A 15,260-nucleotide genomic window follows, 5' to 3' on the forward strand; every position below is an offset into this window, starting at 1 on the left:
AAACCATCATCCAAAATTGACTCCTTTATTTCATAGCCCTACCTGACAGCGAGACAGGTTTCTGTTGTTAAAAATCCAGAACTTGCCTTCCGAGTGTCATTAGGGTGCAGCATGACAAATCAAGATTTGATGTTGTGAAACCAGGGTGAAGTTCACTTCTTCCCAGGCAGTCATCCAAACACTCTGTTCATGCTAACACTCTTCCAGCAGGGCCCAAGAAGGGCATACCACAAATGCGTAGATTGATATCAGCATGTGCTGGGAACAGCTCCAAGCTCAGCTTTCAGCAGTTTGTAAAGATGTCCACGAGGCACAAAGCAAAAGATATAGATTGGCTTGACCCTGGAAGAGGGAACAAACATACTGTTCTTGTAGGGTGTTGCCATTTGATTTTGTTTAGGGGCCTCTTGGGCAAATGCAAGGACTGAGAGCATCTCATGATTCAAAAGGTAGGAATCAGAGTGAGGATATCTTTTTAAAACCCCAGCTATTCTATGGATAAATTTATGGCACTTTAAAAATGAGAGCAAGAAGCAGAGAGATTAAGCTCAATCTCCAGTGCTTCCGACTGGGGAAAAGGCATTGATTCACCCATGAGATTGCTAATAGCAGGTGTCTTGTGTGACTTATGCCAACAAAGTTGTTTGGGCCCTAATCCTTTTCCATCTGTTCCATAACAGGGAGAGGAAACAGGAGAGGTTGTGAATAATTCTAGAACTTCAGGATCCTTTTCACCCTGGAATGTGGAAGTCCCACTTCCCCCTCACTGACTTGGTGATCTCTCGAAGATGGTGGGGCTTTCTGGGGAGGCAGGTTACTCCTCAGATGTGGATTCTTTCTCATCTCCTGTGATCTATGCTGATGAAGCTTCCCAGACTTGAAAGGAGACAGGGGGGTGCTAAGCATTGCTCTCAGTAGGGACACAATGGAAAAATCCTTCTGTTCCTCCTTTCCTCTGCTTACATGGAGTTGTGCCCAGGTTTCCTCCTGAAAGAAGCTTCCTGTACCAGCCTGGGCAGAAGTTTTGGGAAGAGCAGAGCTGGAGGACTGCGGCAGAGAGAACAGTAACTTCAGCACACCTACTCTATAGGCATTTTCCGAGTACATTAGTATTTGCCAGACCTGGTGCTTTTTCATGAGTCTGAACTTCCAAGCATATTCCAGAACTTGGGAAGGGACCATTGGTTAAAAATCCATTTAAAAAAAGTATTTTGACTGCTTACACTGTGCCCGCTATTAGCTGAGAAGGGGCTCTAGAAGATTAGGTCTTCTTGATGGGAAAGACTGGCAAAGGTAGTAGGAAGAATACCAAACCCAAATCCATAGTAAGTGTCCAAAGCCCATAGCACTTCCTCTGCCCGCGATCTGCCCATGGATATAAACTGGCTATGAGTCCCTAGGTGGGTTGTTCAACTTCTCTGACCATCAGTTTCTTCACTTGTAGGACAAAGATAATGATATTTGTGCTTCCACCTCTACAAGATTGCTGTATCATATTAGACAACTTTGAAAGTGTGACATAAATGTTGTTTTCTTATTATTATGCAAAAAACCATACAAAATACAAGGAGACATACATATTCTAAGTGGTACTTGGTTCTTCAGCAGGTAGGTTACTATGAACTGAGCTCCTGGGGTACTATTTGAGCTGATCCTTGAAGAAGAGAGAGACTGTCAGCAGGTAAAGATAAGAGATAAATGTAGCTCAAGTGAAAGGAAGTATGCGTGTTAGTTTCCTAGGCTGCCTTCTAAAAAAAGTACCACAAAATGAGTGGCTGAAAACAATAGTGATTTATTTGCCCACATTTCAGGAGCTTCCAAGTCCCAAGCCAAGGCACCAGCCAAACCATGTTGACTCAAGGTTTTAGTTGAGTTGCTGGCAATTCTTGACCATCCTCGGCTTGTAGATGCCACACTCCGGTCTTTGCCTCCACCAACACGTGGTGTTTCCTTGTGCGTCTGTGTTCAAATTTCCCTCATCTTATAAGAGCGCCAGTCATTGGATCAGGGGCCACCCTAATCTTGTATGACCTTATCTTAACTTATTTACATCTCCAAAGACCCTAAGTAAGGTCACATTCATAGGTATCAGAGGTTAGGATTTGAACATATTTGGCAGGGGGCACAACTCAACTTGCAACATTATGTGAACAGAATTCAAAAAGAGGGAGGCACAAGATGCATTCAGAGGAACAGTGAGTAAATTAGGAAAAGAGCAGAAAATGTGTCGGATGAGTGCGGAGCGACAGTTCCAGAACTGAATTGCAGTCAACAAACAAGTACCACACTAGGAGCTGGGAGCATCAAGATGAATAAGACCATATCCTTAGAGACATTTTATGTAGCATGGAACACCTTCCTATATAGAGATAACTATACTCCAGGTGGTCAGGGCTCTCATGGATTGTGACACAGGAGATATATGCTCTGGGAACATAGATTATGCCTCTTCTCTCTTACTCATGACTGAATGTCTAGAACCTAGTTTCTGATACACAGTGGGCACTAAATAAATACTGTTGAATAAATGAATGGACATCTGCTTTTATAGATGAAGAAACCAATTAAGAGAGTAATTTGTTGAAGGAAGCAGATAACGATAGTAAAGCTGGCATAAAACCTGGCCTAATTGGCTTCAGAATCCATGTTCTATTGACTATTTTGCTGTCTGTTTGAATACCTTCTTAGCTCAGGAAAGTTTATCGGCCTGGCCATTGTTGTCTATTTTCCACTGTATGTTGAGGTCAGATAATACATGGCATCTTGACTTCCTGAGACCACAGGCTAGGTTGTTCATCAGGCATGCCATTTGACAGAGCAGTGGCCTTGATCTGGCTCCACTCCCTCAAATGACATGCTCACTTTCTCCCACAGATGTTAGGCAGAGCCTAGAGGACACAGTGACATTTGGCATCTGCAAAAGGCCATTGTAATTCCTCCGTCACAGGCACTGTCTTTCATCCTTTTAATATCCATTCAGAATAGTGCCATATCCTGACCCTGTGCCGCTGGAGATAAACAGTGTTCAGCAAGATAGGTTTGCCCCCAGGTATTCATTACTGAGTTGGGAGATAAAATGGAATTCAGGTTCATTAGGTAACAAAATCTCAGGATCACAAAGAAACTTAAAGTTCATCTGATTTTATCTGTTTTAAACAATGCTTGAAGCACCACTCCCCCATTACCACTGAACAAACACATGCACATGCACACAGACACAGACAGACAGGCACACACACACACACAAATACACATAGGACTGTCTGCAAGACTCTTCCAAATACTTAGCCCACAGACATAACCACACACAGAATCTTGGCCTTTTCCCTTTGAAGACAAGAATAGAATTCTTCTTGACCTAATAAGAGTAGTTATTATTAGGAGGGAAATTTAATATTCTAAAAAAAAATTTGAACAATAGGCAGATTTACCCAGATTTAGCAGAGGCAGCCAGGAAAAAGAAAAAGGCAAAAAAAACAACAGAGCTTGTTCAGCATAGATAGTAAAAGAGACAAATTAAGAAGAAAGAAATGGTCATTACTTCCAAATACTAAAGAGACATCAAATAAGATTAGGAAGAAAAAGAGAAGAAGAGGAAGGAAGATGTTAGTGTGAATAAACACTCATCCGAACCTGCTCCTTCCTTGGTGAACCTCGTCTTAGCTAATGGTGACTCCATTTAACCCCAGCTCATGCCCCCAGTTAGGAAATCATCCGTAACTCCTGTATTTTCCTTACATCTGTAATGCGATCAGTCAGGAAATCTTGTTTTCTCTAACTTCAATATACCGTACACTCATCACCCAAACCCCTCTCGCCACCCACACGGCCACAGTCCTCCCCAGACTCCCCATCCTCTCCTTCCTAGACCAGGCAGCAGTCTCCCCACTGGGCTCCAGCCTTCCGTTCTGACTCAGCTGCAGCCTGTTTTATACAGCGCAGCCAAGCCAGTCCTTGAAAACGCAGATGTTAATATATCACACCTTTACTCAGAACTCCCAACAGTTTTCCAGCACAATTAGAACCGGGTCCATCATTCAAGGCAAGGCCGACAACACTCCATAATGTGCTCTGGCCCTTGTGTTCCCCCCATTCTGCTTTCCTCCCTGGTCCCCCTGCACCGCCCACTGTGGCTTCCACCACTGAACACACTGCTCTCACCCTCCTCCATCGGGACCCTGGGGCTTGTGTTGTCCATGCTAAATCACACCTCTCCCACGTATCCAAATGGTTCACTCCCACACTGTGTTCAGATCTTAATAATCATGTCATCGCAAACCTCCCCTAAGCACTGAAAAAAGAAAAAATAAGAGAGTCTTTCCCCTATCATTCTCTATTTCCTTATTTTGCTTTATCTTTCATCATAGCACTGATCAGTACCTGCATACATATTTGTATGTAATCTCACACAATTAGGATATCAGCTTATGAGGACAGGTATGTTATCCATTTCGTGTTCACTCATGAAACTCCATTGCCCAGGACCTGCTTGGCAATAATTAGCACAGAGCGATTGCTTAGTGAAATGAAGACTGCGTTTAGGAGCCAACATGCAGTTCTTGACTCTTTTTTTGTTTGTTTTAACATCTTTATTGGAGTATAATTGCTTTACAATGGTGTGTTCGTTTCTGCTTTATAACAAAGTGAAGCAGCTATACATATACATGTATCCCCATATCTCCTCCCTCTTGCGTCTCCCTCCCACCCTCCCTATCCCACCCCCTAGGTGGTCACAAAGCACCGAGCTGATCTTCCTGTGCTATGCGGCTGCTTCCCACTAGCTATCTATTTTACATTTGGTAGTGTATATATGTCCATGCCACTCTCTCACTTTGTCCCTGCTTACCTTTCCCCCCTCCCCGTGTCCTCAAGTCCATTCTCTAGTAGGTCTGTGTCTTTATTCCCGTCCTTCCCCTAGGTTCTTCATGACCTTTTTCTTTTTTTTTTTTTTTTAGATTCCATATATATGTGTTAGCATACGGTATTTGTTGACTCTTTAACTTCGATCTTAGGTGAGCTTTTCTCTTTCGATGGTGAGAATGTCCCCAGAAGTTACAGAGCTATTTCCTTCCTTTCTAAGAAACTCAGTGGAAAAAAAAGATGTCTTTTTTTTCCCATTTTTTCCAATGTTTGAGTACCATTGGACTAATGGGCCATTTGCTTAGTCCGGAAACAATCTCTGTGGTCAACAGATGAAATTAACTGATTGGTTAGACCAGATCCTGCTTTCACCACTGGAGTTGGGATTGGTCAATCCCCAAGCCACATGGACTTAGGGAATGGGAGCGCTGTGACTCCCCAAAAGAAAACAGAGATGTTGCTACCAAGGGGAGATCCAGGTTCTATGAGGTCTAGAACTTAAATTAAGAAAATGAGTATAAAACTGCAAATGCAATATTAACCATAGGGCACTGGAAGTGGCCTGTGTGTGTGTAACAGGCCCTGAAACTGAAAATTGTAGCATCACGGCAAGTCTATTTTTGGGAAAGAAAAAGTAAAAAAGAAAACAGATGTCTTCACAAGGAGACTGAAAGGGAAGAAAAAATGTGGACCAGCCAGAGAGACCATGCGAGAGGAGGGCTTGATTAGAGACAAAAGAAGGACAACTGTCAATTAGACATGACAAAGCTTCCCTCTCTTCAGCTGAACACTTTTCCTGCTCAATGCAGGAATTTTCAGAGCGATTTCCAGCCAGGAAGAGAGGAATGCGGAATTTGGTCTTAAGCTGTCTGTTCTTACCATTGTCTGCAGCTTGCTCTGAAGTGACTTGTGGAAAGAACAGCTGTGTGTCCCTAGTACAGCTAATCCTTTTGGAAAAAAAAAATAAGTTACATAACATAAATGTGTTTAGCTCAATCTCCGCCTCCCCCATAATTTAAAACATCCTGCAGGATGTCATGTTTGGGTAAGGTGTGAATATTAATGATGAGTCCTAGCACTATACATCCAGTATCTCAACACACGGGGAGAGGGGTCTCGCTTCCTGGGTCATGGATGCTTATCCTGCAATTCTGGGGGAATTGGTCGAGCTGAACATGTACCTAGAAACACAAATGGACTCGGCGCTCAAAGTCTGAGCAGTTCTGTCCTGGTGAGTTCATAAAGTGTTACATTGGTGAACTTGTGTAGTCTGTGAACGTTGTCCTACAGAGGTTGGGTGAGGCTGCAAGGGTACTGATAGGGACCTGGGGGAGAAAGCAAGGAAAAGAACGTGCGTGGGCCAAGTGTGAGGGCTGCACTAAGAACTGGCCCCTGCAATAATGCCTGATGACAAGCACCTTCTACATTTGCTGTGTTTTTCTGAGCTCTTTCAGATTACAGACATTAACGTCACACACTCACGAACAAATAGAGCTCAGAGATCATGTGGGTCAACTTCTTTATGCAATCAAGAATAATCTGAGGTGTCGTGATGGTGGTCCCATGTATGAAGTGTCTGCAATATGCCAGGCAATATGCTCAGTGCTTTCCATGAAATATTTCTAATCCTCAAAACAACCCTCCCCCTAAGATATTATGATGCCACTGTATAGCAAGCAAGCAAGCAAACAAAAATCTGTCCAGAAGTCACAGGGAGAGTAAATAGTTGACACAGAGTTCAACCTCTCATCTAACCCCAAAGCTCCTGGTTTCCATGAGTAATAGATCCTAATAATAGCTTTATTATTATGATTATTATCACTATCTATAATTAGTGAGCTCCACTGTATGCCAGATACTGTGCTAAATGCAATGTGTGTGTGTGTGTGTGTGTGTATTTACACATGAGAAGACTGTGACTTTGATAATCTACCCAAGGTAATTTATCCAAGGTCATTAGTCAATATTTGACATGTGAACCCTTGTTGTTCTGATTCTAGCGATTAGAAATGAAGTGCTTTGCTTATATTCACTCACGGGTGATGTTGAGGCTCAAGTGTTCCTGAGGACTTGGTGATGTGGACAGCTGGGCTTTTCATGGCCAGCAGCCTGGCGGCCAGTGCTACAGAATTTATGATAGGGTAGCTTAATGGGGAATGCCTCCCCAGAGGACAATTTTACACTTGCCTGATGATTCCAAAGTAGTTGACTCTGAACCGGACCAGTGGGCCCCTAAACCACGCCATGCCACAGCTACATGTCATGAGCTTTGCTTACTCCATGGTGTTCACGTAACCACAGCCCTTGGGGGGATGTGTAGCCGATCCCACGAGCTGGCTTCCTTTCCACTCTCTTGACTGTTAGCTCTTCTGTGGTGGCCAGAGAACAGACTGCCTCAGCATTTAGATTCGAAAGTGCACATTAGAGTCCCACGTGTGCTGGCCAAGGCACGCATAGCTCTGCCAGTCTTGTATTTCGTGTTCATCCAGCTCAGAGACGGCAACTCATCGAAGGCAATGGAGGACTCACTGGACGTCCTGGGTCTGAGGAGTTGATCCATGAAACCCCAGAGAGAAACGTGACATGATCTGAAGTACAGAACCTTGGCCGATGCTTTTTCAGGAACCTCCCTCCAAAGAGCTGGTTTGAGATAAAAATGGTATCCCACTTGAGAAACCCTTATGTTGGGTCTGGTCAGGGCAAGAGTCCAGGCATTCCAGGAGTCTGTGGAAGAAAAACTACATTTTCACTTACTTGAGGCATGGGTTTCAATTCTCATTTCAAAAGAGTCCAAGATGAAAGAACCCTACCAGCTAATTTTAGAGCAAATGGTTTTATCCCCCTGATTGACTCAAACAGGGAAGAAGAAAGGGAATTGAGAAAAAAAAATGGAGATCTTGACTTTAAAACCAACTAGGCCTATGAAGCCGGTGCATGCTATGATTTTATTCTTCAACATTTGAGGTAGAACACTCCATGATTGGTGCTATGCAGTAATTTTGCTAACTCATATGAAAACAAAGTCCCTTGGATGTGCCTGGGCTAACTGATTAACTAACTGGGAGGTGGTATAAAAATCCCTCTGTATCTTTAGACCTGCTTCCTCTTCTCTAAAAATTGGAAGATAGAATCAGAGAAAGTTAAGGGAAAAAGGAGCTTAGAAATCATCTCATCCCCAATCCTTAAGAAGCAGAGATGTCTGAAGGTTACAGGATTTGTACAAGGTCATATAGCTAGTTCGTGGCAGGGATCGGACTAAAACTTCGGTGTTCTGAACCAAATTCATTACTTTGGCTTTTTTTCTTTAAACCAAACAGCTTCAGTCCATCTTTTTTCAGAATTCTGCGGCATGATTGGAAGAATATATTTAATGAAGTCACTACCATGGAAGATTTGAAAATCTGGACTTTGAAGCACTTTGCAGATGGAAGCAGTATTTGCCACAAACCACAAGATTAGAAGGGTGATACCTCCTCCTCAGCCTTTGGGAGGTCTGGCTCTGGGAAGCCAGGCCACTGCCTCAGGAGAAACCAGGACAGTCAGCCTCAGGCATCAGGAAGAAAGAGCCACCAGCAACTGCCCTCTGACCGCCCTCTCACCCGACACTGCGGTATTGGGGATGGAAAGAAACACAATCCTACCCAGGCTTCTCCATCTTGACTGCGTTGGATCTGAGCTCCCTTTATCTCTCTAGGGCTTAGAGTCTAGGGCCTCTGGGGATGACTGAGGAAAAGATGTTTCCAAAGGATTAGAGGACATGAGAATTGAGAACCAAAGAGGGGCGAGTGTTTCTTCACTTGTTTTTCCCCACCTTCCACTGTAAGGTGGAAATCTGATCAGCAAACTCCCCATAACAAAGTGCCTCCCGCAATGCGCATGCCTGGCCCTGGTTCCTCCAGGTTTACCTTCTGCCTTTTCTCCCTCATGATGTTCCCCTCCTGGGAACTTCATTCTGCTCCTTACAACAGCCCTACTGTACCTTGCTCAAAACTCCTGGGGAGCTCTTGCTCCCTCTGCCTGGAATACTCACCCACCTCCGCCCCAGCACTACCACCAGCATGCAGCCGTCTACACATCACCTCTTCAGAAAAGTCTTCACTGACTACGGGGTCACCGCCCTCCTCTGATCTCCAGGGCGCACTTGTGCTTACCTCTGGCAGAACCGATACCACTGTATTGCTATTATCTATTTAACTTAAGTTTTCTTCAATATACATACCGTGAACTCCATGAGCTCAGGGGGCAATGTGTGTTTCGTTTAACATTTCGTTCCCAGACCTTAGCACAGTTCTGGGTGTGATATATATATTAGATATATAATATCTAACCCTTGTTAGATATTTAGTGGGTAAATGGATAACACCTAACATTTATTGAATGCTTACTGTTTGACTATCACTGTTTTAAAGGCTTTAAGGCTATTATCATCAATTCTTTCAACAACCTTTGAAGAAAATGCCATTATTATTTCCACTTAGTAGAGGAGGAAAAGTAGGCTAGGGGCCTTTAAAAAGCGTCCCTAAAATGACATGATTAGTAGTGGAGAAGGGAATGGAAAGCATGAAGTTTGCCTTGAAAATCCATGCTCTTACTCACTTTATTGCCTGGTTCTCTCATAAACTCTGATTTCCCTGGGACTTGGTACAAAGGGAACGCTGTGCTAGAAAGGGTCCCTTTCAGTACTACCATGCTATCTTTGTATGACTTGATGCTGGGGTGTGGGGTGTGGTGGCAGTAGAAACAGATGCTTCTTAAGCATCTTTTAATTAACAGAAATGGGTCTCATGTCTCTGCCTCCAGGCCCTCACTTCAGTGAAGAACTCCCCCAATTCCAGTTCTGATGATTTCTGTGAAGAACAAAATGTTATCAAGGTAGGCCCGGGGCATCGTGTGTCCAGAATTTCCCGATAGTTAACAACAAACTCCATCTTGTTCATAAGAGTTCACCACAAAGAAAACCCCATTGCTTTTATGGTGTTAGTCAGGGCAGAGATTTGGGTCAAATAGGGGTGGAAGTACTTTATAAGAGAGAAAATCAGATTAGTTAGGCCTCTACACACTTTGGCTTTACTTCCTCAAGGTTTGTTGAAACCTCTCCCATTCCTTTCTATCTGACCACTCCTTCCCTATTCACCTGGATGGGACTTGCATGGTAAAGGTGAGACTTTACACAAGCCCAGAAACACCAGGGAACTGAAGCAATCATCCCTGAAAAACAAAACACATGCCCCAAAGAAGCAGACTTCATGGGAGTCAGACAAATCCGGTTGGGTGGATGTGGTAACTTCTGTTTTTTACTCTCTCCCCAGCATGCTTTCCCACCCCCATTCTCCTGGTTCAACATACATCAGGGGAATGAGCTAACTCCTTTTGTACTTCAAGGCCTGGTATCCATCAATTACTGGTGCCATCAAAACCGTAAGTACATAAGAGCTCATTTACTTAATATATATTTATGAACACCAATTTCCTGCCAAGGGTGTCCGTCAACTGATTGGGATGACGGTGCATTTAAATCCTGGGAGACTGGTGCCCAATCAGAATATAATTACAAATCTACGTCCAAGGAAGAATTTCCACAGTCAAGCCTTGGATTCCAATTTTGAGATTTACATTGTTCCTTTTAATTACATACCAACTCTGTGGTATGTAGGTGTGCCAATCTGGATTAAGTCAGACACCAGGTATAGACTTTTTCACCATTAATATTACTCCTCAGTGTTAAGATAGTTGATATTTTAACAAATATTTTCATAAGAAATATCCTTCTAGATGTCAGACCTGCCCAAAGGTAGAATAACCTGCCTTGAGCAGAGTAGTGAGCTTCTAGTCACTGGAAGTGTTCAAGCAGAGACTGGATGACTGTTCGGTTGAGATAACTGTACTGGGAATTCCAGCATTAGCCACTTCTTTAGACTGAAATAATGAAACAATCAAGAACTAACAGATTCTGTGTTATATCACGATTTCATTTAGCTGCAAGAAATGCAATGCCTAACAGCAACATAGAGAAATACAAGGTTATATGTTTAATATTTCAAGAAGTCCACAGTTAGGTGGTGGATAAGCTGGTACATCGATGCTATCGGGGACTCGCGAAGTTTCTGTTTTTTTGCTCCATGATCATGAGTCAATAGACCTTATCCTCATGCTTATAATAATGATAAAGTTGTTGATGATGATGATGATGATGATGATGATAGTATTGACACTTTGTAGTTTTAACCATATGCCAAAACTGTTCTAATTGTTTTCCCATATTTACTCATGGTTATAAGAGGGCAGTAGTACCACAGACCTCACATATGTGTTCCAGTTAACAAAAAAGGAGTGTGTGTGGGGAGAGAAACTAAAGAGGCAAAAGAAATATTTTATCAGTACAAGTATTTCTAGAAGCCCACCCAAAAGAAGTCTGCTTTAGTTCTACTGGACAAAAGAGTCTCATATGACCATCCTTAGCTGGAAGGAGGCCAAGGGAAGAGGGATCCTGAATGGAGGCTGGGTCAATGCATGAACTGCTCCTTCCACGTGAGCTAAGCCTTTTCACATCCATAATATCAACTGATCCTTACAACAACTCTATACACTAGATACCAAAGGAAACTGAAGAACACAGAGTTTTAAGTAACTAGTCATTTAGGTATTAATTTCCAAAGCTGAGATGTGAATCCACCTACACTGACCTCAGAAACTGTGCTTCCACACTTGTCACTACAACACAAGGCTACCTCCCTAGATTGCTTTTAGTTCCCCTCCCTCCCTGAAATTCGATAACGGAGATGTGCTAGTCACCTTGAAATAGAAGACGGAGTAGAATTACACGGTGGCAAGCCCAGAGTCAGTTCTTTCCCTGTAATGGCTTTCCATGAATTTGCTGGATCCACCAAAGGTCTAATAAGGTGAATGCTCAATGCCACTTAACCAGGCACAAGTTCAGGCTGGCGCCAGAATGAAGAGCACTCACTGTTCCTGCCACTGCTGAGCGAGGCACAGATTCTCTAGATGAAAAGTCATTCTCTGGGAATAGGTCAGATCTCTTCAAAAGTGCGTTGCACATACCGGGTCATAAGAGGATCACTCATGCAGCCCCAGATTAACATCATATGTAGCAGTTCGGTCACCTGACGGCGATGCTCTTTCCTAGGTTGTTTCATCTGGCTTCCCATGAGTGGCATAAGCACTAGGAAAATCCAGATCACTGTCAGATGGAGACATTCCCTTTTTGGCAGAGGCAGAGGTATCAGCTAGGCTATTCCTGCAGGATTTGTAGGTTAATAAGGCTAAAGGACACGGTGATGACTCTCTGTCTAAAATATCTGCTATTGCCCTAGAACCACTTCTCCCCATGGGGAGGCAGCACAGCGCAGACATAAGCACAGGCTGACTTGGATTTGAATCCCTGTCCCCCAAGCCCCACAGCCTTAGCTGTGCTATGTAAACTCTCTCAACTCATATGGTTATTTTGAGAATTAAACAAGGTACTACCTTGAAACCACTCAGCAAGGTGGTCAGCTGCATGGAGTGGAGAATCAATAAATGTGGGCTGCGATTCACTATTATTACTGTTGTTGTTGGTTCCATTATTATTTTTCAGAGTAGGTCTTGAGTTTCTTACCATCTGGAGGACAAACCCTGGAAAGATTCCCAGGTATTTCCAAGGTGAACGTGAGGTCCATGGATATGGATTGCAGGGTTGAGGCACCTAAACCAGTATTTCAGTAATTGAAAATTAAAGCTGGAAGTCTGTTTATGCTGAGGTCCACAGGCTACTGGACCTATGAATACTTGTCCAGAATCTGAAAGATCTTTAAAATTAATTCTCTCTACTAAAATGACCCAGTAGTGGGAGAAACACTCAGGACCAGGTGATAGGGGTCTCAAAAATCAACCCCTGGGTCTGGTCTATTTCTTCCTTTAAAAAAAATGTTATTGCCCCCACTGAGATGAATAACAATATCAACCATTAACCTTTTTAAAAACACATAGACACTTAACGCTGCTATATTCCGCTGACATTCTAAACCTACATGTATCAGCACACGTGAGTCTCACAGTTAGTTCCTTGCTGTAGGTTCTATTAGCCTTCCTCTGAAAAGAGACAGAGACAGACAGAAATTGAACAACTGGTCCAAGGGTACAAAGCCTGTTAAGGGGCAAAGCCAGGCTTTGGACTCAGTTAGCGATGCTCTAAATGCAGCCCCTCTCTCTGTTTTAGTGCCTTCCGAAGGTAGGATGAGAAGCAGACCTATATGAGCTCCCTCTACTCATCACTCTCTTCTTTACTCACTTCTCTCCAGCCATTTTGGCCTCTCATCATTTCCTAGGACCCATCAAGTTTATTCTCACCACTGGATCTTTGCCCTTCCTTTTTCCTCTAACCTAGAATGAATTCAGGGGTCCCTCAGAGGAGAGAGTGACTCCTGAGAGGGTACATTTGTCACAGAATCCAAACTTTAAAATATAACAAAAACAAAGGAACAAAAATTCTTGTGGGCAGTAGTATAATGTGCTTGTTTTAAAATAGGAATACATTTCCAGTTCTTAATCCCCCACCTCCCATCTCCCAAAGAAACATAAAAAATCATCTGTAAGCATCCTTTAGGTTATCTATTCATCTCAGTTTGCCCAGGACAGTCCCACTTTATGCCTGTATCCTTTGTGTAATTATTAAGAGCACTCCCTTTCACTCTCAAACAGGTCTCAGTTTAGAAAATATACAGTCACCCTGTTTATAATGGGCATTTCTGTCTCCACTATCAGTTTCCAAAGTAGAGTACCTCATTAGTTGAAATTCTTTCCAGATAGCAAGCAGGAAAAAAGAATACACCTGTTTGTATCCAAGCCTGTGCTTTTCAGAAGTCTAGATGGCTCTATCCTTAAGTGATTGGAAAATCGTTCCAGCTCTGACACCTCTCCACTCACCGCCCACCAGCTATTCTCAACTCTTCTATCAGTTATTGCCTCTACCATGAAGTTGATAACAATGGACTCACATTTACAAGTTTATTTTACACACGTTTCCCTTTTGTATATATACTTTTATTGTTTTCATTTTAAGAAAAAAGATTAAGAGCTAGGTTTTCCTACTTCTTTTTATTGCCCATGGTGTCCAGCACAAAGCTACACGCAAACTAGGGACACTATAAACATTGATGGAAAAGACAATATATAGGAAGGAGAGAGAGGGACAAAATATAGAAACAGGGAAGGAAAAAAGGGAGGAAGGGAGGAAGGAAGTTCAAAATATATTCCTGCAACACCAAGACTAAAGGGAAACCAGCAAGTCCCTTATAACAATGACTTGTCTTCATTCAGTGCAAACAGATGCATTCCTAACCGTGGTTATTCTCTGTGCTACTGTGAGCAACGTGCATTTCTAGATGGAAGAGTCCAGGCAGGCTGGACTGTATCAGGGTTCATCTTATATTAGCTACTTAAGACAAGCAATGTGCCTTTCTATTTGGAAAATCTTACAAGCCCCCCAACTGAATAAAGGATGAAAGGCAATTTGTTTAAAAATAAGGAGTGCTTTCACCAGGGACTGCTTTCTCCAAGAGAACTAAGTTTCTTCACAAACAACTACAACACAGAGGTTCTTTTCTAAACCAAAAGCCTTACTGCTGCCTGAGTCTGTGCCTTCTCTTGACTAGTGTAAGAAAAATAAGGATTTTCCATTTTTTTATAAGTTTGATTTGCAAATAGGATGAGTGTTTATCAGATGAAAAGTGTTGCTTCCCTGTTGATATCAAGTTAAGCATCTCCAATGAAAAAAAAATAGCATCTTTTCTCAAATGTTGATGCTTTGTATTTATAAGAGGGTTCTATATCAGATTGAAAAAACACAAAATTTTGTAATTTATGTCTATTTCTTTATACTACATGAAAATTGGAGATTTAAGTAAAATCACTTAAATATGATCATCTATTTTTCTCTTTACCCTTCAACCATTAATGAAATTGTTTCTTCATGTAACTCTGATTTTATTAATTCATTTGTATGCATACGAATTGCATTTATTATTTAATGAGTAGTTACTATATGAAACTAACAGTATGTAAGAGCTGGGAAAATAAATAAAAAGACAAAATTCAACACTCCTTCATGATTAAAACACCAAACAAATAGGAATTGAAGGGTACTTACTCAGCCTGATAAAGGCCATCTACAAAAAGCTCATAACTAACAGCACATGCAAGGGTGAAAGAATAGAGTTTTTCCCTCTAAGATCAGGAAAAAGAAAAGGATATCTTCTCTAACTACTTCTATTCAACACTGTGCTATAGGTTCTCATCAGAGCAATTAGGCCAGAAATAAGATAGCCTCCAGATTAGAAAGGGAGAAGTAAAGCTATCTTTATTTGCTCATGAAATAATCTTATATATAGAAATTCCCAAGGAAC

The 15,260-nt window shown here is 42.3% G+C and overlaps 1 long non-coding RNA gene across 17 annotated transcripts in view; it reads left to right on the top strand.

The window, feature by feature from the left end:
- LOC132351822 (uncharacterized) overlaps nt 1-15,260 on the top strand; it is an 87,040-nt gene that overhangs the window by 5,948 nt on the left and 65,832 nt on the right. For 9 of the 17 annotated variants that reach the window (XR_009498485.1, XR_009498482.1, XR_009498479.1 and 6 more), the window contains 2 exons: nt 681-6,091; nt 9,661-10,278. This is a non-coding gene — a long non-coding RNA (uncharacterized LOC132351822). Of the gene's footprint in view, nt 1-680; nt 6,092-9,660; nt 14,779-15,260 lie in introns of those variants that run through there. The other 8 variants (XR_009498486.1, XR_009498489.1, XR_009498488.1 and 5 more) reach the window with 6 other exon arrangements.

Source organism: Balaenoptera ricei, chromosome 17, assembly GCF_028023285.1.
Source record: "Balaenoptera ricei isolate mBalRic1 chromosome 17, mBalRic1.hap2, whole genome shotgun sequence".
NCBI lineage: Eukaryota > Metazoa > Chordata > Mammalia > Artiodactyla > Balaenopteridae > Balaenoptera > Balaenoptera ricei.